We start from the raw sequence: 24,026 nt of genomic DNA on the forward strand, positions 1-24,026 counted from the left end.
TGGGTGAAGGGATGCCTAGGGCTAGGAGGAGCATCGCTCACGCAGAAGCTCGGAAAACACATTATTTCTGCAAATGACCACCTGCCTCATTTTGCAAATGAAAATCAAGATTAGAAAGAAGGTCACAGCACTGGGCGCTTCCTTGTATCCCCTGAGTGAACTGTCGGGCTTGCTGAGAACGAGGCCCTGGATGGACTGGGCATGGCCCTGACCATGGCAGCGCTGGGCTCCTCTCACCGCCTCCTGCAGACACAGGGCCGGACCTGCATCCCTCCCGCTTTGATGCAGGGCAGGGTCACGTGAAACGTGAGCTGACGGGACGCGAACCACACCTGCAGAGGCTTGGAGACCTGGGGCGGCTCTGAGGTCTCCACCCCAGGGGCTGACTGAGTGTTCTAGAAGGTGGCTGCTTCATTTGCCTGGATCCCGGCTGGGGACCAACAAAGGCAACAAAGGCCACAGGGCGCCGAGCCCCCGGGTTGCTTGTTCCCACAGCACGACCTGCTCTCTTGTGTCTCTGAGGGATGAACTTCCCTGCCCTTTTCCAAGTGGGGCACAAGCACATAACCGAAAGCTGGATGAGGACCTGCGCGCGTTCACCCAGGCTGGTTACAGGAGACGGCGGACCCCTGCGTGCCAGGACCTTTTAAGCAGAAAAGAGGCAAATGTTCAGACTTTTCAGCACTAGACGAGAAAACGAAAAAAACAGAGCAGAGAACACAGCTTATTTTGACGAATGAATTAGGATCCCACTCGGATATTTTTCCTCTCTTTTCATAGTCGAAGTCACTGCTGGGGCAGGTTGGGGAGCCCCTGGGGAGAAGGCCCACCCTGCCTCCACTCGTGGAGTGGCTCTGTCCAGGAGGGCCTGCTCCACCCTCTCTCCACTGCCCTCTGACACGCTCACTCCCGCAGAGCCTCAGCCTCCCGCCTGACACCCAGCACCACTGGCTGGGCAGCCCACTCACACACAGCCCCGTGGCCAGTGTCAGGGCACTTGGCGGCCCGCGTGCTGTGGGCGCTGCTCCTCGGCAGCCAGCTGCTCTGCTTTCCAGGACCCTGAAGTGACCATCTCGCAGCCACTACCAGTCTGCAGTAACGACGCCAGCTGAGAGCGGAGTGCAGAGCGGGCGGTAGGCGACAGGGAACCCAGCAGGTGAGGCCAGATGTGTGGGTAAATAAGACGGGACACTTGCAGATTTTAACTGATTGACTCAGGTCCCCACCCGGCTTCCCGGGCACCACGTGGGCGTCACCCAGGCGTGCTGCTCCACAGACAGGGTGCAAAGCTGACCGCAGGAGGACCCACCTCCTTGGGCTCTTTTCCCACCAGGAAGGTGAAGACTTGTGGCCAGGGTGGACGTGATGCTCTGAACCCCAGCAGCCAGGAGGTGACCGCATCAGTCTCCATGCACCTCTTGCTGCATTTGTCGTGGGAGCTTGGAGCCACTGCGTGAGGAGTCCAAGGCCACCAGAGGGTGAGGAATCCCTGCCATGGAGGGCAGCTGGGTGCCAGTGTGCTGCTGGCCCCACAGAGGTCCTGTGCGCAGCACTATGTGGGCGGGCACATTTGGGGGTGGCCTTCGGAGGCCTTGAGCTGCTGTGGACCTGCACACTGAGCCTAGTGGCCAAGGTCCAGCGTCCCTGAGCCCAGGCTTCTGCCCACTCTGTGGCCCTGCCCAGCCTGGGCCCACAGGGCCTGCCAACCAAAGGGCATGGTCTCGTAGGTCACCTGGACTACAAGTATTGTTTCCTGACATGATTTCATTCCATTTTGACAATTCAAACAAATACTTAAAAATCAACTTTTTTTTTCTTTTAAATCCAGGTCTGGCTGGCCTTGGAGCATAGTACAATGGTTCTGGGCTTGCTTTGCTTACAGCACCCATCAGCGGTACCACCCCCTCTCAACGGTACCCGAGTTCGTCACTTTGCCCCAGTCCCCTGTCCTCTAGCCATCTCCAAACACAGTTACCGTTTTTGCACACGCTTTGGTCTAATTCTGTCCACTTGACCACCTGCCTGTCCCCAGAAGGACTCCTGTGTTTGCTCCGGGAATTAACAAAGGGCATAAGTGGCTCTTGAGTCAGGGCCACTGGCTCTAGTAGAGGGACTATCACCCCAAGACAGGAAAGACAGGACTCCACACCCCGCGACACGGGTTGAAGAATGAGTCATGGAGAATGTGCACATGCACAGTGGGGATGGCAGTCCTCGGGAGGCTGGGACGCCCTCAGAGAAAGGCTGCCAAGTTCGTCTCCTATAAACTCCTTCCTAGGGCACTGGGAGAGCAGCTCTGCTGAGGCCAACAGTAACACTGAGGAAGAAACACACCTGGGATAAATGAGGGACGTGCCCCTAGGTCCTGCCTGCACAACTGCAGTGTGAACTTTTAAACACAAGTCAGTAGGAAACATTGCAAATCCAACGTCATGAGAAGGAAGCAATATCTTAACTCTCTGGGTGGATATCCATCCATCCATCTCTCCATTCACATATATATCCATCCGCTATCATCCGTTCATCTATCCGCCCATCGTCCATCTAGATTTATCATGATCCTCCACCTATAGGCTTCACTTACCTATGCGTACATACGCATAAGCTACTTATCTAGCTGTCTACACACACTCGATCACTGTGTGTGGTCTCTGCGCCACCCTCTTTCTGCCTGCAACCTCCATCAGTCCTCTTAGAGATCAGCTATTCCCACATACAAGCCTCACCTCTGGCATCAAGGTCACCCACAGTCCAGATCCCACAAGGGCCACATGCAGCTCTGAATCTGCGCCTCAGGGCACAAGTGAAGCTGTGGGACACCCCTGCTTGCAGGGTCCCTGCCCCCACCTTAGTGGCCCCACCATGGCAGCCTCTCAGGGTGGGTCCCTTCCCCCTGTGCATGTCTCAGGATCCCCTTGGTCTGGCTCACAGCTGGTGGCCCCTGTGCGCCCCCCATTGGTCACTGTCACCACTGCCGTCCTTGCTTCTGGGCTCTCCACTCTGCTCCTGCAGCCTGTCTCTGGTCTGGGAACCAACCCTAGACCACCACGTTCCCCCCGTGGACTGCTGCCAGCTGCTGCCCCTTCCCCGTGTCCCTCCTCTGTCAGCTCCAGCTTCCACATGGCAGTCCTCTTGCTCCCACAAGGAGAAACCACGAATCGTTAGACAACTGGAAAGCTTTCCCCCAGGGCATTGCTGTCTCCGGGGCGGGAGACGGGGGGAGTGCCCGGGGGTGGGGAATGGGGTCGGCAGTAGGCTCCTAGGCAGCTCCGGCCAGTTTCCATCGGTCATCCGCCTCCCACGGCAGCCCAGTGAGGTTGGGAGGGGACACGTGGAGTCGGCTCTCTGAGGCTCAGCAACCCACGGGGCCTCGCCCTCCTCCACCCCACGCAGACCAGGAGAGAGTCACTGCAGCCCCTCCACCTCGCACACCCCAGTTGTTGCTTCTACAGTCCCACCACAGGTTCCTCACCCACGAGGGTCCCCAAGCCCAGGCATCAGCACACAGGCAGCCACATGGGAGCGAAAGCCGCTCTCGGCCCCTCGTTTTCCACACGTCCAGAAGACAGACCACATCTCAGCAGAAGCCCAAATTGCTCAGGTCAATGTGCAGTGATCTTCCCCCACCTGGGATGCCAGTGTCCTTCCCCACCCGCTGGACATATTTCTGCTGTCCCGTAGGCTAGGCCCTGTTGGAGCCCCTGTCCTTCCACACCTCCCTGGGTGCTACGTCCCTCCCATGGCCCTGCTGCTGAAAACAGCCCCAGCTCCACCTCCCAGGGCTCACACCAGCACCCCAGGACTTGGGCCGCCTTGGACCAAGGTCAGGGTGCTGATCCCAGGATGTCCCCCTGACCTGGCTGATGGCCTGGGGTCTCCAATGACACACTGAATTGTTGAGTAATATTTTCCTCTCCTAAAAGTGATTTTAATCAAAGGGCACTTGGGAAAGGCACCACCAGGTGGTTTGGGGTCCTCAGAAGAGCTTCATGCAATGGTCCACTGGGGGGTCCAGCCACTTGCAGGCTGAAGTTTAGGGAAAGACAGGGAGAGAATATGGGGCAGAGATGCTGTCCCAGGAAGGAAATCCGTAGAACCCTCTGTTCCTAAGGACACCACTGTAGCTTCCTGTGGCTGCCCGAGGCCCCACACGTAGCCAAGTTCAGTCATGGACACCACGTGACCTGCCCCCAGCCCTGCAATGCTCCCCGGCACCCTCTTCCCTCCTCTCTCCTCATTCCTTGCTCAGTTAGTTCCACCGTCCCTCCACTGGTGCCCCTCATGCAGGTGCCCGGGACATGGGGCCACCTGTGGAATTTGGTCTCTTCTTTACTGAGAGCTGGAGCTGGAGGCTGGCCCTGGGGGAGTCCCATCAGCCCCTCTGCAGCTTCAGACCAAAGGATCGCAGTGCTTCTGCAGGGTGAGACCTGAGTCCAGCTTCCTGCCAATTCTCAATGACACGAGTGCTAGCTGGGCTGGACCCACACATCCCCAAGCCCAGGTTTCTGGGAAATTGAAGACCTGGTGTGTTCTTCCTGGTGCTTTCTCCCCACCCGACAGACCTCCACTCACCCTGAATAATCCTCTTCTCCAGCCCCCCGGGGCCTAAAACTCCAGCCTTCCAAGCAGCATATTCTCCCAGCTACTTTACGGTCTCTTTCTCTTTCCCAAACACCAATATCCTGCCAGTTCTCAGGATAAAACAATGTTGGTAAAAACAATGGCAGTAAGAAGTGCAGTGCATTGCAAAATCCATCGCAGAGGTCCCTTTTACCAACTGGAAAGCCAAGCTGATCGGATGGAGTTCAGTTGTGTTCTTTACTGGAGCTCGACGGCCCGGCAGCATTCACCTGGAGTCGGTTGCATCCTGCCTGACCTGGACGTGTGCAGATGCGTGCAGCCCAGGATGGACACGTCCAGTCTGAGGACACCCTGAGCACAAGGGAGCTCTGGAGGAACAGATCCGCAGAGGGACAGAGGATGGGCGCGCAGATGCAGAGTCACCCCAGCAGGACCTCCTAGCCACAAGGCGCCCAGCAGAGTTTGCCTTGAGAAGAGCTGGGTCATGTTAAAACAGCCAGGGAACCATAGAAATGAAAAGTCATACCCCAGGGGTGTACAATGACTCACAATTCGGTCTGTAAAAATAAAACAAAATTAACTAGCCAGGGAGCACATAGGTGCTGCCTCTGCCCCCGCCACCCTCCTGCCAGCACCAGGCCACCTGTGTTGGCTCTGGGCAGAGGAGGGCCCGGTGATGGCTCCATCAGTCCAAGCTCAGGCAGAGGCTCTGACGACATTGCGGGTTCCTCTCCCGTCTTCCTCTGCAGAGGGAGCGTTTCATCCCCCAGAACCGCTTAGTGAAACGGGCAGGGTTGTCTTAATGGAGGTTGAAATTGGCAGAACATACCTCCAACGACACTGTGATCCTTCATCCTCCTTTCAAAGCAGTGAATGGAAACAATGTTGTGATTTTACTTGGACCTCTTTTATTCCTGTTGGTCCAACCACCCCGTCACCCTGCTTGTATATGCCTAGGAGAATCACAGTGCAAGGCGACAGCCGGGTCCTGCAGACCTGCCCAGATTTAAATTAGTTACAATAAGACCAAGTCAGTTCAGCTTCTGGGTTGCATAGCAACCGTTCAGGAACCTCGGGAGGATGGGGACCAGGGCATTGGACGGTGCCCATGTAGCACATTTCCATCATCACAGACAATCCTGTTGGACAGCCAGGCTCCAGAATCATTTTGACAAAACTCTATCCCCAGGACCAGTTTGACACTGACATTGAAAATATTCCCTTCTAAGCCGCCAAGGTTGGGATTTCCAGTATATTGTAACTATTGACATTTTAAAAATAAACTGTTATATCCTTCATTTCAAAGTATTCACTGGAATCTAAATACCAGGGTAATTTGATACTCACCATTATTCACTTAGACCACAAATATGTGGTCTCTTCTTCACCACAGTTAGATTTTACATCAGCTCCTTTTTTCTCCTGGAGCTTCCATTCCTGTTTTCTGGCTTTCATGGTATTTTACCCTGTAGTCTCTTTTTTATGTTTCTAGGTCCTTTAGGGTGACTGTTATTCTCTGCAACTGGAAGTTGTGCATAGGTTCCAATTTGCTCCTCCTGGTGTCCACCAGCCCCCGGATGCTTAACTCAGGAATGGAGGGCAGAATACCAGCTGCCAGGGCAGACAGGAGGGAACCGGGGAGGTGGACCAGGGGTACAAACTTCCACTCACACTATGCACAAGTTCTGGGGCCCAAGCTACAGTGCATAGTAGCTGGGGTGCTCACTGGACTCCAGCCATCACCTAGGACGTGTGTCCACATCAAACCATCTTGTCCCATTCTCAAAGGTATGCAGTCTGTGTGTGTCCATTCGGTTTTTCAAAATTGTTTAAAAACTCATTCCACATTGAGATTTCATGACAATTACATTAAGCACACACTTAAGCAAAAAATGAATAAAGCCATAACTTTAGGGAATAATTATTCTACATAAAACAGCAACATATTATCAGAAATGCATTGATCAATAACAGAAGTGGAGTCATGTAGTCAGGTCAGTTTATACCACGCTGAAACATTAACCAAGCCTGAGCCTCAGGGACCTAAAACAGTGAAGAGTGAAGTTGTGCAGTCAGGAGGACTCAGGTGACAGGAGGAAACCGGGCCTGGGGAGCCTGTCCAGGGTGCTGCCAGCGCTACCTGGTGCTTTAGAGTTTCCCAAAGAAAGAGAACAGAGGATGCGTGCTGGCTCAGAAATGGTTCTTTGCAGGTGAGTCATGTCATTTTGCCACAGCAAGTCACACGACTATGGGCCACTTCATAGGGTCAGGGGAGTGTAATACTCTCACAGGGTCCTATGTGGACAGAAAACTAAAGCAGTTCTAGAATATTCCCAGTCGATGGTGTTTCTGATGAGGCATCAGCAGCCACTGCCTTCTCCCTCCTGGGGCCTGCAGCAACCTCTGCGAAGCCACAGGTCATACGGTTTCTTCTCTGCCCTGCAAAGCATCATCCTCTCATTGGCGACCCTGACCCAGGACCATGTAGGGAAAGGGAGTCTGTGTTCAGGTTGCTCCCCTGGGGTGCAGAAGAGAAGGTGAGAGGGTGCTGTTCATGGGGACCTGACAGCGATGTCCTCCCCCAGGGGCTTCCTTCCCCGTCAGGACACAGGTCACAGAGCAGGGGAGGCGAGGAGACGGGGTGTATCTGCGCCGACCTGCAGCTCAGCCCACGGATGGAGTTCTGAGAAGGGCTGAGTCAGGCCCATGTTGTTACTGCAACGTCACTCAGTTCCTTGAGCTCCTTGTGTGACAAATGACATTGTGATAAACCACCAGAAGTGGTGATTAAGAAAGGAACAATTTTATCAGTTCCTGCTACTCCACCGAAAGCAAAGAACTAGAAACAGGTGGCTTGCAACAGGCCCCATCAACCCTCCTTAGAGAGACCTACTTCTACAGACAGTGACATTACTAAGTGGTCTACGGGGGCTGTTGGGCCATAGGCTTTGAGACCCAGGGAGCCCTGGATGGGTGAGGCTCGCTCTCTTTCTCCTCCCTCCCTAACTTCCTTTCTTTCTGTCCCTTTCTCCCTTTCTCTCTCCCCCACTCCTCTCTCTCCCTCTCTCTCTTCCTTTCCTCCTAAATAAAGAAGATCAAGGGAAACATGAAGCCATGCATTGTCTCAGGAAGGTCAATTTTAAGAATAAGAAAATCCACAAAAACAGAGACAGAAAACAGAACCACTGACACCCATATACTCTTGGCTGGTTTTGCAGGACACGAGGCACACACATGCTCCAGTCTGAAGACCTTTGCTAACTGAGAAGCCCCTCTGGGGTCCCAGGGAGACCAGAGGTCTAGCAGATGAATACCCACAGCACAGCTGCCACACATACCCCAAGATGCCAGCCTCTGCTTCCTGTGGGTAGGAAGAGGGTGCATCCTCTCCTCACAGGACACTTGACCCTGAGGCAATGTCTGAGGCCATGGGTGGTAAACATTTGCTTGGATTTCCTTCCTCTTCCTCTACTAAAGCTGACTTAGCCTGGGTATTCTTCTCACTCCCTAATCAAAACTGTTTATTGTAAGTCCTTCTGCCTTGAACTCTGAGCTGGAAGACTCCCCAAAGGGACCATTAGGCAGAATCTACAAACTGAATCCACCTTAAAAGCTTCACAACTCAGCCACATTCCAACTCTTATTTAATATTTTATTTTGAGAAAGGATCTTGCACAGTTGCTTAGGGTCTTGCTAGGTTGCTGAGACTGGCCTCAAACTCGCCATCCTCCTGTCTCAGCCTCCCAAGTTGCTGGGATTACAAGGCATACACCACAGCTCCCAGGCTTATAAAAGTTTTTGATGTGACAAGAACAAGCACACACTTGCTCTCTGTCATGTGGATCTCATGTAAGTCCAGAAACACAGGAAGATTTATGCTAAAAATCCACAGGCAAAATCAAGCAATACGCAGAGGGAACCTGGGTACAGGCTTCAAATAACAAGACGATCTAGTGGGCTACAGTGCCTTGGGAAATGGGGACGTGGAGGCCAGAGCCATGCATGGAACTTTCTACTTTCTAGAAGGAGCATCCTGGTACACCTTTGAGGCTTGCTGCACTCAGTGCAGCTTGAGCGGACAGACAAGGGAGAGTGGGGAAGTGTGCAGATGTCCAAGAGTGGGCTCAGCTCCCCATCCACCAGCACTGCGCCGGAGATGCAGGACATTTCCTAAGACACAGGAGAGTACTTACTGTGCATCTCCTGTGTGAGCCACCGGAGACATGGCACGGACACAGTGGTCCCCATGCCCCCCTCATGGAACTGACTGGCCAGGTGGGCACGGCCAGCAGGTGAGGGCGAGTTTTGTCATGGGAAGGAACAACTGCCCCGGAGTGAAGGGCAAGCGTGTGCCCCCTGCTCCATGCTCGCCGAGGACAGGGCCTTGCTCAGAGCCCAGCGAGGAAGGTCGCGGGGCCCCTGCCCTGGAGGAGAGATGGGACTCCCATGTGCCACTCTAAATTTCTTTCATCTGAACAGCCCACCGTCGAGGTGATGGGGGCACTGCTTCCCTGCCCCGTGGGCATTAGTGGATGGCCGCAACGGCCACAGCAGGAGGCAGACGGCGAACCCAGGATCTCACGTGGATGGTGGTGCTTGGTAGAGCGAGTAGTCTATGATGCCAGGAGGGGGTGGAACAGAGGCTGTGGTTCTGGCCAGGGCCTCTTGAGGAGGGACGCTGCCTGGGGGGTAAAAGCTCACTGACGTGAGGCTACAGCTGTCCCCTTTCCATTGGAAGCTAACTCAGGACGAGCACCCTCAGCCACCCACCAACCCCTGCACGGACTATGTGCAGGTCATTCCCACAGCCTGTGTGCAGGAGCCCAACTCTCCCGTCCACCCAACACCTTGCTTTTCTCCTGGTGGCGGACACAAGCCTGGTTTCTCCAGAGCAGGTTCTGCACTCAGGCCTGGGTCCAGCGCCATCTGCACAGAAGGCTCTGAACTTCTTCATGTCACACTAATAGTTTCCCTGATTGAAAATCTGAAGCAGACAAGGGTTGGGAGCCCCTGAGATGCTGCTGCAGTCAGAATAATTCATGGAGAGCAGCGGAGCACACTACACAAGCTATTTAAAGCTGCATAATATACCCACAAACTCCTATTAAGGGCTGTGGTTTCCAATCCTGTGAGGCAGAAACCAGTTATCATTATGCATTGCCATGAAAGCAGATGAAAATTAAATCAATTTGTTTATCTCTGGGTTCTCTGCCCAATTAGCATTTCAGAAAGAAAAGCATTCTGTCCCCATTCTAGGACAAGCCTCATTCAAATAGAGATATTAAAAATATAAATCTCAGGAGGTTTTCAGAAATAAATTTAATTATCCAAAGGGCAGAAGCCGAGTTGGTCCCAGCCTGGATAAGAGCTGCTTGTTCTGTGTTAGTGTCGGCTTTCTGGACACTGTCCACTCCCCTGAAGCAAGGCGCGGAGCTTTCCTGTAAATTAACCCAAACATGAATGACTTTCTCTGCAGATACAGATCTGTCATTTCATCTCATGGTGTTCGTATTTTTAAAAAACCTTCTGAAGAAGTGTTTTACGGTGAAACAGTGGAGTATTTAATAGGACATGTTATGTATTTATTAATTGTAAAATTCATGTAGTACTTAACTTTGACAGACCAGGAATATTATCAAAATCTCAGGTAGTTGGCCCAAATGCACCTGCCTCTGAGTGGGGGTAGTCTGTTTGACCTTGATTGCCAACTGGACAGTGGAGGCCAGGTAATATCCAAGTCCCCAGATTCTGTGTTTGGAAAGTGGCACTGAGTCTGTCAACTCCTCCATCGTAGCACTTGACAGGTTTGGGCACTGTCCACCCCTCGGGAGGGAAAGGATGCTAGAACCAGGCCAGGTAGTTGGAGGACCAGGCCCTACCATCAAGCAGCCGCGCCTCCTGTCCAGTTAATAGACAATCCACAGGAACAGGCCCATTCAAGGAAGAGAAGTATGCCTCCTCAGAAGAGCAAGACCTGGCGGGTCCTGGCCCTTGGCCATGGGACCCTAATGCCTCTGCACCTGCAGCTTCTGACATGGGAGATGGTAATAAAATGCTCAGCCCAGCCCACAGGGTCATCACAGGTGACCAACCCTGGACCACCATGCTCCTCACCATCTGCTCCCCATGCCCCCCACACAGCCAGGTGCCCTGCGCACATGATCCCTTGGTCCAGCAGGATGTTCACACTCTTTATAAACCCCAGGTTCCATTCAGCTCGTAAAAAGTCCTCTTGGGCACTCCCCTGCCTTACTCTCCTTTGGTCCAACCAGCTAAACAAGTGCCCTGCTCCCACAGTGTCTGGAGAGGATTCTGTCGGGCGCTGACCTCCTTGGCTCGTGATGACGTGGGACCAGTGTGTGGGGACCACCAGCTCCTTTTCTGTGCATTTCATCAACGCAGCCTTGGCCTCTAGCAGGGCTCATACATGGCAGGTGCTCAGGTAGGCCAAGTCACCGCATTTGACGATTCTTTGGGGGTGGCTTGCCTTGAGGATGCTTGAATGGGCACCAGGGAAAACTGCAGGCTCTAACTCTTCAGTGCAACACCTGGGTGTGGGATGCTCCATCCTCCCTTGTGCATCTCTGTGAAAGCTCCAAGCCCTTGTTTGAGGGCCCTGGGACACAGATGTCTGTCTCTCCAGATGTATAGCAATATTTGTTCTGCTGGGTGTTTTTGACCCCTGGTGCTCTGCCTTTGGGGACTGTGCATTTGTGAGCTATTGGGAACCCATAGGGCTCTCTTCTCTCCTCCCTCTCTTCTTACCCACCTCCAGCCTCCCAGAGCAGGGAGGAGGGACATGCACAGAGAAGGAACTGGGCACCCGAGTGGCATGCTGCAGTTGTCCTGTGGGGGAGGGTATAGAAAAAAGCAGAGAGATCTATTTTTCTGGTTGACATTTTATTCTGAAGCATCTGAAGTACTGAATGCCTCCTCCTATGCCGAGCATCAAAGGTCAGATAAAGTTGTCCTTTCCAGATGGATTCCAAGCCCTGGGGAAAGGGCAGCCCGGCTGGGAAAGGGCCTGGGCACGTGGGGAGAGAGGGAGGGTCAACCAGAGACAGCAGATCCTCAGGAAGTGACCATCTGAGAGGGTCTCACACCTGTGAGCAAATACTCAACAACAGGTGTGTCGTAGGAACCACAGGACAGGCCTGGACACTGATGTGGCTGAACCAGGGAGTGCCAGGTGAGCACCCGTCCTGACCTGGGGCAGCGTAGCAGGTGAAGGATAGGACGCCAGGGGGAGAAGCAAACCCCAGCAGGCAGGAGGTGGCCTGTGTCTCTGAAGAGGGGCAACGGCTGCTTGTACACTTTGGACATGTTTCAGGTATAATGTGCATTTTGCAGGATGTTCATCTGTTTCTCCCAGTGAACCTGGCGTGCAGCCCGTTCAGTGATCCCCTAGTGACCTGCCTCATGTGACAGTTGAGCGGCATCTGACCTGAGGAGAAGCTGAGGACACATCTGATTCTAAATGCTAACCAGTGGCAGCTCTGGCCGTGGAATCCAGGTCTCCTTGCCTGGTTCACTGACTGAAGCAGAGGCAGGCGTTTTCTGGTAAGTCACGTGGCCCGGCTCCCAGGAGCCCGGTGGGAGAGTGGCACAGCGGCCACAGCATGTGACAGTTGGCAAGCTGAAGGGAACTGGAAGTGACAACCTGGCTCTTGTGGGAACAGCCTCCCCTTAGCTGCCAGGGGTTCCCAATAGCTTAAGTGAGTGTCCCCCCAGGACCTGCTGTGAACCCCAGGGGTCCCCAGGCACTGTCAGCGCTTCCAGAAAGTCACACTGTTTTCATAATAAAGCCAAGATGTCCACTGGATAGGTCACTGTGTTCTTTTGCTTTGATGATGGACCATGGTCTCCTCAGCTGGAGTCCCTGCAGCCAGAAGCAGCTGGACTACCAGCTGCAGCCCACGTGCAGCCTGAGAAGCGCACCTCGCCTACAGACCCTGCGAGGAATCGGCAAAAACGATCGTCTTTGCTGAACATCCGTCCTAGAATACACGTTGCCCTAGCAGTCTGAGTGACGAGATGCCATGTCACCTGCACCGTGAGATGGCCTCTGGCGGCTGAGGGACAGCTGCGTGGACATCCCAGGGCCTCATCCAGCTACTCTCCCTGGGGCACTGCCTTCCTTGGAAACATGACAGTGAAGTGTCGTTGGTCTGATTGGGAACTTGACAGATTATCTCAGGAACGAATGCATGAGACCGAGCTGACCATTCTGGGAAGACATCTGCCAGTCTCTGCTACCCACGACCACAGCATGGCTTTTCAGGAAAAGTGGGAATTTTGGAAAAGTGGTATCTGCCACTGGGATTTTGAAAGCTTCTCTGTACTCATAAGCTTTTTTGATGACGAGTGCTAATATTTAAGACGAAATGTGAGCTTGTCATAGTGTATACAGAAGCAGGCCCCAATAACTTGTGAATCCTACACGGGAGTCGATGAGTATATTCCCAAGAACCAGCTCACAACATAATAGAACCGCACTTGGCTAGGGAGCCCTTCCAAATGCTATGTGCACCATGATTCCTTGACACCACCTGAGAGTCCACATAGCAAACATCTTAAGAAGCCACCACATAATATTATACAAGTTCTGATATCGTATTTAAAAAGACAATGATCTGGATGGCTATTAAAATAGTGTATTGCCATGGTTTGAATGCAGAGGTAGATAGGAGAATTGAGTTGGCGTCTCCTAAGCTGGACATTACAGAAATTTACCAAAATGTAGATGGCATCCCCTTTCTCACTTCCTTTCTTTCTGAAAATATAATTGTTTTTCAAAAGTTATAGTCCTTATGCTAACATGCAATATAGCTTTGCAGAATGAATTCATAAATATACATTTTAAACATTTCTAATATAGTTTCTATAAAAGTCTTTCTATTTCTAATATAGTAAATACCAATAGGTAGAAACTACATTTAAAGTAGTTCCTTTTGTAAAGTTTGATTTTGCATTCTTTGGGGAAAGGAACCCCAATATACTTAAAGGACTATTATGGTTTACGATACAAGGCATCCCACAAGATCTCATGTGTGAGACAATGAGACAGCTCAGAGGAAATGATCAGATTTTAAGAGCCAGAACCCAATCAATCCACTGATGGAGATGAACTGGGTGGTAAGTGCAGGCAGGTAGGGTGTGGTTGGAGGAGGTGGGTCACTAGGAGTGTGGCTTGGGGGTTCCTGTTTTGCCCCTGGTGACTTCCTGGCTGCCATGTCCTGAGCAACTTTCCCCCACCATGGTCCTCCAGCATGAAGCCCTGCCTCACCTCAGACCCAGAACCATGGAGTCCACTGACCATGGATGGAACCTCTGAAACTTTTCCTCCTCTAATTGTCCTTGCCAGGCCTTTTGGTCACACCCAGAAGCTGACTGAAACCAGGAGCCAGAGACCAAAGTTTGAGAGCCACAGGTGTAAGCCATGGGCATATCTCGGTGTCTGGTGGTTTAGGGAGGATCTGTCACTGACGAGAACAGGAGTCGAGGACATGCTTTAGGATATTTTGAAGGGGGAATACTAGTTTATCCCCTCTCCTACAATGGGCTCCATGAGGTGTCTACTATGGAACTCTGTGGGGGAACCCAGTCTGCAGTCTAAGGGGGGCATCTTGTCCAAGGCAGCATCCTCGGACACTGTGGGGAAGGCTGGCGAGCATCCAGCAGCCTCCGAGCCCTTGGATCTCCAGTCCTGTGAGGCACACATTCCCCTGAGGTCGGTGAGAATGTGTCCCCTGGTTGCCCAGAGGCTTACCTCATCCAGGGACTCTGGCCAAAGCCCCGCACCGACCCCTAGGATTCAGCAAACTCACACACTACGTCCACTCTGGCTGGGACTCTAGGAGATGGAACTCTGTGGGAGGCAGATGTGTGCCCTGGAGGACACAGGGGGCCCTGCTCTAGGACACAACCTTCTCTGATCACTTCTAGACATTGACTTTAATCAAATTGTCATTGCCATGAAATTTTAAGAAAAATGAGATTTTAAGAAATCTCAAAGTAGTCTGTTCTCTTCCCTCAGACGCCCTTCCTGAAAATACTTGGAAAGGTAGGTCATTTCCTAAGACGTTTGTTTCTAAGAAAAAAAAAATCTTAAATATTTGAAACATTATTGAGTGCCTCAAATTCTTACGTTCGTTTCCTTATTTTATTGTATGCTGATTCATTTTATGTTATCTTATTTGTATCTCCAATTCACTACAGGAAGGGAATCGGAAATGTTTGGCTTTACCGTCTGGTTCAACAGGAATGGAAAGAACCAGCCTGCTTGTTGTGTCACAGATTCCCACAGTGACCGGGCCCTCCCAGAAAGTCTCAGCACAAAGAGGGGCAGCACATCCACCATTCAGCAGGGCTTCTCAACCCGGCAGACAGAAGAGTCACCCAGAAAGGTGGGCTCACCTTCAGAGCCCCTGGGTTAGTAGCTCTGGGTGGGGAGGGAGGGCTGGCACGTCCAGCAAGCACTGCCAGCCAGGGCCCAGACTTTGAGAACCACTGCCCAAGAGATTGTAGTGTGAGATCACTGTTGCTGCTAAAGGTCTTACAATCTTTCGGAGATTTGGAAAGACTAGAGTGACAACATGATTTGGCCTAGGGGAGGGAGAAAGGGCCCAGACTTAACAAGTTGACTGGTGAGGTTTTCAGTGGGTTCTCTTGTGCTTACAAAATCATAGGGATGTTCGGGCCTACTAGCTTGACTTGTCTACCATGCGGCCACACTGAAAGGCCAACTGCCCAGAACAGCAATGATGGGACAAATTAGTGGTGAATTTGCACATGGGACAGAGTTACACTACCCAGGTACAATAATCTGGTAGGATCTCCAGATGGGCACTGTGGCACTGCCCAGCTTTGGGATGGACCTGTGATTTAAATGTTTCCTGAGACGGTACCATGTGCCAGATAAGGTAAGAAGTGGGGGAGACAGAGATGAAGAAGTGCAACCCATTCCTCCAGATCACACTGTAGAATGAGACCTCGTACTACGAAAATGGTAAACGTGAGTTTATCTGAGTTTTCAAATGCATAAGAGGCATAAGCAGAAAGTAAAAGTAGTGCTCAAGGTTACAGACATGCCGGTTTATGCGACACCCCCGAAGCTGACCCTGTAGGTTTGTGAAGTGATTCTAATGAAATCAAGAGCCTCAATTAGGGAGCTCTGCTGTGAGATGCCGGCTGCTGAGACCAGCTGGGGCGAGTGTCCAGGGCAGAGCTCGCCCAGCTGCTCTTGGTGGTGCAGGGAGGGTGCACACAGGTGGCAGGTGCCTGGCAAGTCACACCGGGTGTTGTTTGTTAAGGTGGACGGATCCCACTTCAACCCCAAGTCCCTGTTCAGCAGTAGGCAGGGACGTTAGAGGGAGGCCCATGAGCCAGCGGTCCTTAACCCTAAAGAAGATCCTTAGGAAGGTCGTGAGGTGACAGAACAAATCTAAGTATCTTGCTGTTGATTCAACAATGTCACCCAGAAATGACTCAGTGGGTTTGAGGGCAGGATCCAGAAGACCAAAGCAAACATTATGGATCAGTTAGGATGACTTTGGCCGGAAGTAAAAAAACTCATCCAGAAGTTGCTTGAATAAAGGGTCCTCTCCTCACTAACCATCAACCCCAAGGTAGATCAGCACCCGCTGGCTCCCTCCACCCAGTCACACAACTCTGCCTCTCTGCCACTCAAACCTGGGGTCTAGTTCCCTGCGGATGCAAGACACCTGCTATGGCTCCGAGCATCTCGCAGAGACACAACCGCGTCTGCCATAATGCTAGCTCCCTTGAGTCATGTACCCCGAGACAGGGACTTGGGTGGAGAGTTTGGTGAAAGGGGAATCCAGACTCACTGGTAAGGTCTAAGCCACTACTGCGGGGACGATGCTCGGGTGGTACTGTGGGCACTGCAGGCCAGGCCACCAGGACTGGGGAGCACCTGGGACCTGCTCCTGCAGTCACCCCACCAGAGGGACGAGGACCCCTGTAACTACCGTGGATGCTGATGAAGGCTGCTGCTAGGGTGGGCAATGCTCCGGCCAGCAGAGTGGAGGAAAGGGCCCTGGGTGCCTGCAGGTGCACTTGTGTGGTGTTGGTGGCTGTGGTGCCCATGGGCCATTGGAGGAAGCGGATCGAGCGGGCCTCCCACCTCCCGGTTACTCCCCTTCCACAAAGCCTGCAGACCCCAAGAGCCACAGCATCAGCTTCTGTGGGGGCCAGCAGGGAGTCCTTGCAGGTGTCTGGAGTACTCACAAATGAAAGAAGGAACATACACATAGGGGGAAACCAGTAGAGATATCAGCAGATTTCTCAGCCCAGACCCTAAAAGCTAGAAGGGTCTGGAACAATGTATTTCAAGCTCTGAAAGAACATGGTTGCCAACCAAGAATCCTATGCCCAGCAAAACTAACCTTCAGATTTGAAAATGAAATAAAATCCTTTCATGATAAACAAAAGTTAAAAGAATTTACAAATAGAAAGCCTGCGCTACAGAACATTCTCAACAAAATATTCCATGAGGAGGAAATGAAAAACAACAATGTAGGTCAGCAAAGGGAGGAACTACCTTAGAGAAAAACCCACTCAAAGGTGAAACCAAGCCAAGTTAAAAAACCAAAAATAAGCCAAGTGACTGGGATTACAAATAATATCTCAATAATAACCCTGAACGTTAATGGCCTAAACTCATCAATCAAAAGACACAGACTCGCAGAATGGATTAAAAAGAAAGATCCAATAATATGCTGCCTGCAAGAGACTCATCCTATAAAAAAAGACATCCACAGACTAAAGGTGAAAGGATGGGAATAAACCTACCACACACATGGACTCAGTAAAAAGCGGGGGTTTCCATCCTTATATCAGATAAAGTGTACATCAAGCCAAAGTTAGTCAGAAGGGATAAAGAAGGACATTTCATACTGCTTAAGGGAACCATAAATCAGGAAGACATAATGATAGTAAATATTTATGCCCCAAACATTGGTGCATCCCTGTACATCAAACCAATCCTTCTCAATTTCAAGAATCACATAGACCACAACACAAGAATTCTGGGTGACTTTAACACATTGCTGTCACCACTGGATAGATCTTCCAAACAAAAACCAAACAAAGAAACCATAGAACTCAATAACACAGTCAATAACCTAGACTTAATAGACATATATAGAATATTCCATCCATCAACGAGCGGATTCACTTTCTTCTCCGCAGCACATGGAACCTTCTCGAAACTAGACTATATCTTATGCCACAAAGGAGCCCTTAGGAAATGCAAAAAAATAGAGATACTGCCTTGTGTTCTATCAGATCATAATGGAATGAAATTAGAAATCAATGACAAAATAAAAAGCAGAAATTACTCCAACACCTGGAGACTAAATAATATGCTACTGAATGAAGCATGGATAACAGAAAACATCAGGGAGGAGATAAAAAAAATTCTTACAGGTCAATGAGAATGATGATACAACATATCAAAATCTCTGAGACACTATGAAAGCGGTACTAAGAGGAAAATTCATTGCATGGAGCGCATTCAGGAAGAGAATAAAAGGTCAACAACTAAATGATCTAACATTACAGCTGAAAGCCCTAGAAAAATAAGAACAGAACAACCACAAAAGTAGTAGAAGATAGGAAATAATTAAAACCAGAGCTGAAATCAATGAAATTGAAACAAAAGAAACGATTCAAAAAATTGACAAAACAAAAAGTTGGTTCTTTGAGAAAGTAAACAAAATAGACAAACCCTTAGCCATACTAACAAAGAGGAGAGAGAAAACTCAAATTACTAAAATTGGTGATGAAGAAGGAAATATCACGACAGACACCACTGAGATACAGAACATAATGAGAAGCTAATTTGAAAAATCTGTATTCCAACAAAATAGAAACTACCGAAGACATTGACAAATTTCTAGAGACGTATCCTCCCCCCAAACTGAACCAGGGGACATACGTAATTTAAACAGATCAATATCAAGTAATGAAATAGAAGAAGTCATTAAAACCTACCATCCATGAAAAGCCCAGGACCAGACGGATTCTCAGCCGAGTTCTACAAGACTTTCAAAGAAGAACTCATTGCAATACTTCTCAAGTATTCTAGGAAATAGAAAAAGAGGGAACCCTACCAAACTCATTCTATGAAGCTAATATCACCCTCATACCCAAACCAGACAAAAACACATCAAGGAAAGAAAATTTTAGACCAATATCCTTGATGGATATAGATGCAAAGATCCTTAACAAAATATTGGCAAACCACATCCAAAAACATATTAAGAAAATCGTGCACCACGATCAAGTGGGGTTCATCCCTGGAATGCAAGGATGGCTTAATATCCGTAAATCAATAAATGTAATCCATCATGTCAATAGACTTAAGGATAAGAATCATATGAGTATTTCAATTGATGCAGAAAAAGCATTCAACAAAATACAACGCCACTTCATGCTCAAAACACTAGAAAAAATAGGGATAGTAGGAAGATACCTGAACATTGTAAAGGCTATTTATGCTAAGCCCATGACCAACATCATTCTTAATGAAGAAAAGCTGAAACCATTCCCTTTAAAAACTGGAACAAGAAAGGGATGTCCACTTTCACCACTTTTATTCAATATTGTTCTTGAAATATTAGCTGGAGCAATTAGAAAGACTAAAGAAATTAAAGTGATACGAATAGGAAAAGAGGAACCTAAGCTGTCACTATTTGCTGATGACATGATTCTATATTTAGAGGATCCAAAAAACTCCTCCAGAAAACTTCTAGACCTCATCAATGAATTCAGCAAAATAGCAGGCTATAAAATCAACACACATAAATCTAAAGCATTTTTATACACAAGCGACAAAACATCTGAAAGGGAAATGAGGAAAACAACTCCATTTGCAATAGCCTCAAAAAAAATAAAATACTTGGGAATCAATCTAACCAAAGAGGTAAAAGATCTCTACAATGAAACTACAAAACACTGAAGAAAGAAATTGAGGAAGACCTTAGAAGATGTAAAGAACTCCCATGTTCTTTGATAGGCAGAATTAATATTACCAAAACAGCCATACTTCCAAAGGCGTTATATGGATTTAATGCAATTCCAATTAAAATCGCTATGACATTTCTCATAGAAACAGAAAAAGCAAAAATGAAATTCATCTAGAAAAATAAGAAACCCAGAATAGCTAAATCAATCCTTAGCAGGAAGAGTGAAACAGGGGTATCACAATACTAGAACTTCAACGATACTACAAAGCAATAATAACAAAAATGGCATGGTATTGGCACCAAAATAGATAGGTAGACAATGGTACAGAAGACACGGAGACATACCCACATAAGTACAGTTATCTCATACTAGACAAAGGTGCCAAAAACTTACAATGGAGAAAAGATAGCCTCTTCAACAAATGGTGCCGGGAAAATTAGAAATCCATATGCAGTAAAATGAAACTAAACCCCTATCTCTCACCCTGTACAAAACTCAGCTCAAAATGGATCAAGGATCTAGGAATTAAACTTGAGACCCTTCACCAAATAGAAGAAAAAGTAGGCCTGAATCTCCATCATGTTGGCTTAGGACCAGACTTCCTGAACAAGACTCCCATAGCACAAGAAATAAAAGCAAGAATCAATAAATGGGATAGATTCAAACTAAAAAGTTTTTTTCTCAGCACAGGAAACAATCAATAATGTGAAAAGAAAGCCTACAGAGTGGGAGAAAATCTTTTCCACACACACTTCAGACACAGCACTCATCTCCAAAGTTTATAAAGAACTTAAAAAACTTCACATTCAAAATACAAAGAACCCAATTAATAAATGGGCTAAGGAAATGGGCAGGCACTTCACAGAAGAAGATATACAGGTGATCAACAAATATATGAAAAAGTGCTCATCATCCCTAGTAATTAGAGAAATGGAAATTAAAACCACCCTAAGACTTCCTCTAACTCCAATTAGAATGGCTATTACCAAGAACACAGGCAATAATAAGCATTGGCGAGGATGTGGGGAAAAAGGTACACTCATACATTGCTGGTGGAGTTGCACATTGGTGCAGCCACTCTGGAAAGCAGTATGGAGATTCCTCAGAAATCTTGGAATGGATCCACCATTTGACCCAGCTATCCCACTCCTCGGTTTATACTCAAAGGATTTAAAATCAGCATACTACAGAGATACGGCCACATCAATGTTCATAGCTGCTCAATTCACAATAGCTAGATTGTGGAACCAACCTAGATGTCCTTCAATTGATGAATGGATAAAGAAAATGTGGTATATATACAATGGAATATTACTCAGCCATAAAGAACAATAAAATTATGGCATTTGCTGGTAAATGGATGAAGTTGGAAAATATCATGCTAAATGAAATAAGCCAAACCCAAAAAACCAAACACTGAATGTTTTCTCTGATAATGGGGGGTATCGGGGGAAGAGAAGAATGAAGGAACTTTGGATGGGTAGAGGAAAAAGGGGTGGGAGGGGGCAGGGATGGAAAAACAGTAGAATGAAATAGACAGTGTTACCCTATATCTATGTATGATTACATGAATGGTGTGAATCTACATTGTGTACAATCATTTGTGTACAATGAATCAAAATGTGTCTATAAAAAGAAAAAACATTTTAATTAAAAAAAAAAGAAGGAACAACCATTCCCAGCAAGCCCTTGGCTCACACGTCCATAACAGAACCAGTCCTGGACATGAGGACAATGCGTCCAAGATGCTTAGAGAACTATACTGACCTGCTGGGGCAGGAGGACATCACCTTCTGCCATGCAGGGCCACAGAGGTTGTCCCCAGGGGACAGTGGCTGCACGTCACCAGGAGAAGGGGGGTAGGGGTGCCAGTGGGCAGGGGACACACTGTGCTTGCTGTAATGAGACTGGAGGGCTTGTGCTCTTTCCTGTCCCAAGACAGACACTCTGGGCTAGAATTTAATCTCACTCTTACTACAGAGTGGCACAGAATCTCTGGGAACGTTGCAAGTGACCTGCCAGTGACTCTTCAGGATCTGATTGCATCCTAACTTAAAATGCATCTGGAGAATGGAGGGAGAGGGGACGTGGACAACAGAGGAGGCCGACATGGGCACTCTGTGACCACTGGAAAGACAGGCACTGCCAAAGCCAAGGTCCCTCCCCATTCTGTGGGCAGCCAGTGAGCAACACACAGACCCGCCTTCCATCCCTGCTCCCAAGGAAGGGGAAGAAAAATGTCGCCTCTGGTTATGGGTCTAACTGCAGCACCCCCAGTGGCAAGTGCTGAGATCGGGAGGGGAGGGAAGGAGCAGTGGTCAGGGCCGCAGGGAAGCAGCCAGGTGGCCTGAGAAGACCAGGGGAACCCAGGGCTGCCCAGGGCCGGGGCAGAGGCAGACCTCGCTGCTCCAGGCCTGCTGTAGAATGACAACCGCCCGCTCCTCCCTGGGTACCAAGTGCAATCAGTGGGGCCACACCTGCTCTCACAGGAGCCAGAGTCACGTGTACGTGGAACAGGTTATGGACAGATGGCGAAGACTCCGCTCCACGCTCCGTCTTTGGAGCAACACTGAACTGACTTGTGACATTCAGCTGTGTCTGGGTGGCCACCCCAGGAGGACTGCCCTGAGCAATCAGATTCAGTGTCCCAACAGCGTCTGGAGCTGGGAGTTTGGGGACAGGCACACTGACCTCAGAGGGGTCTGCTCCTGAATGGGCAGCACCGGCCATTGGTCCTCCCTGTCGAAACGCAGGCATTGGTCAGTGTCCTTGGGAGACTAGTTCCAGGACAGACCCCAACCCACATGCTCAAGGCCCTCAAGCAAACTGGTGGGGTAGTTATACCAGTGCACCTTCCCCATCCTGTCCTCATCTCTCCTGAAGGACGGTGCCTAATACTACTAAGTGCTGTGTGGACGGTTGTTTCATGTGTTGCTTAGGGACAAAGATCTGCCTGCCTGTGGTGCAGACACTTATAAAAACTTTTTCAATCACAGTTGGCTGAACCCGCAGGTGAGGAGCCCCAGACCTGGACAGTCAACTGTAACTACTCCTCAGATTCTGCAGAAAGCTGATTTAGGTGCTGTTGAAGTATTTTTTCCCCTTCTTAATTATTCTGATGGGAAACAATGTAAAATTAAATTGAATTAATTTTTTAAAAGATAAATGTTCTCAGGGTGCTGACCCCATACGTTGCTGACATGGGGTCAGGTCAGGGAGTGGATGGGACAGACACATTGTTCAAGGTGGCCCTTAGAATACTTCTAATACACTGAAACAAATCAAAATCAGTCATTCAGACTGGCTTCGGACGGGGTCCTGGGTGCCACTCTGGGAGGCAGCCCTGGGGGTGCTGAGCCTCTACAAATCCAGAGCTCAGAAGGGACTCTAGTTCCAGCCCGAGGGCCTGACTCATCCCTGGCAAGGGCCACTGCATGGCAGGGATAAGAAGAAGGAAAGAGTGGAGGGTGCAGAGGAGGGACACCAGAGCGCAAACCCAGAGACCTAGCGCCAACCCTTCCCGACCTCCTGCAGGCCAGACGAGACCCACGCCCACAGCAGAGGAAGGCGAGGCTGCCTTCTTCCCTGCCAGGTACGGCTCCTGACACCCGTCATTCAACCCCGGCTGCTCTGCCCGGGCCCCTCCACGTGCAGTTCAGAAGACGAGGACTGCGCTCCCTACTCTCCAGCATCAGCACTGGGAGGTGGGATTCTCCCATAGAGCTCACAGACTCCAGGGTCCAGATTCTCCACTGCTGCTTTTTAAAACAAAACTCCACCTCTCAGTTATTGGAGGGTGCATCTGTCTGGGCGTAGATATTTATTGTTCAAATATTCAGGGTGACTTTTATTTATGATGGACCAAAAAGGGAAGTCGCCTGGAGTCGACAAGAGGAAAGCAGATAAAGCATTGCTGATGTACGTATGCACGTGGTAAAAAGTGGCTTAGCAACAGAAGGGAGGGGTCCTGAGATATACAGCTGCCCGGATGGGTCTCAAAATATCATTCCATGCAAAAGAAGCACCAAGTAAAAGAGCTAAGGTTGTATGATTCCACATATAAGATACTCCAGGAAAGGGGGATCTAACCACTCTAGAAAAGGGAGAGCTAATCTGTGCTGGGAAGAACAGAACCATGATTTCCTCTGGGGGCTGTGGGGATAAGCAGTAGCTGGGGAGGAGCACAGGGACTTCTCAGGGCCATGGAATGAGCTCTCTCAGGAGGAATATGCATTCGTCACAGCCCCTCTACTGTACACTTAAGATCTCTGTATTTGATTTTGTGCAGGTTGGATATTAAGAAGAATTATAGACAAATGCTGAACTTTGGTCAATGATATGCATGCTGATACAGATGGGAGAAGTTACTTTAAAGAAAGTTTGCAACTACTTTAAGATTAATAGATGCAAAGACAGTGAGTAGATGGATAGGTGATGAGGCAGACAGGAGTGAA

The sequence above is a fragment of the Sciurus carolinensis genome, unplaced genomic scaffold, assembly GCF_902686445.1.
Source record: "Sciurus carolinensis unplaced genomic scaffold, mSciCar1.2, whole genome shotgun sequence".
Taxonomy (NCBI): domain Eukaryota; kingdom Metazoa; phylum Chordata; class Mammalia; order Rodentia; family Sciuridae; genus Sciurus; species Sciurus carolinensis.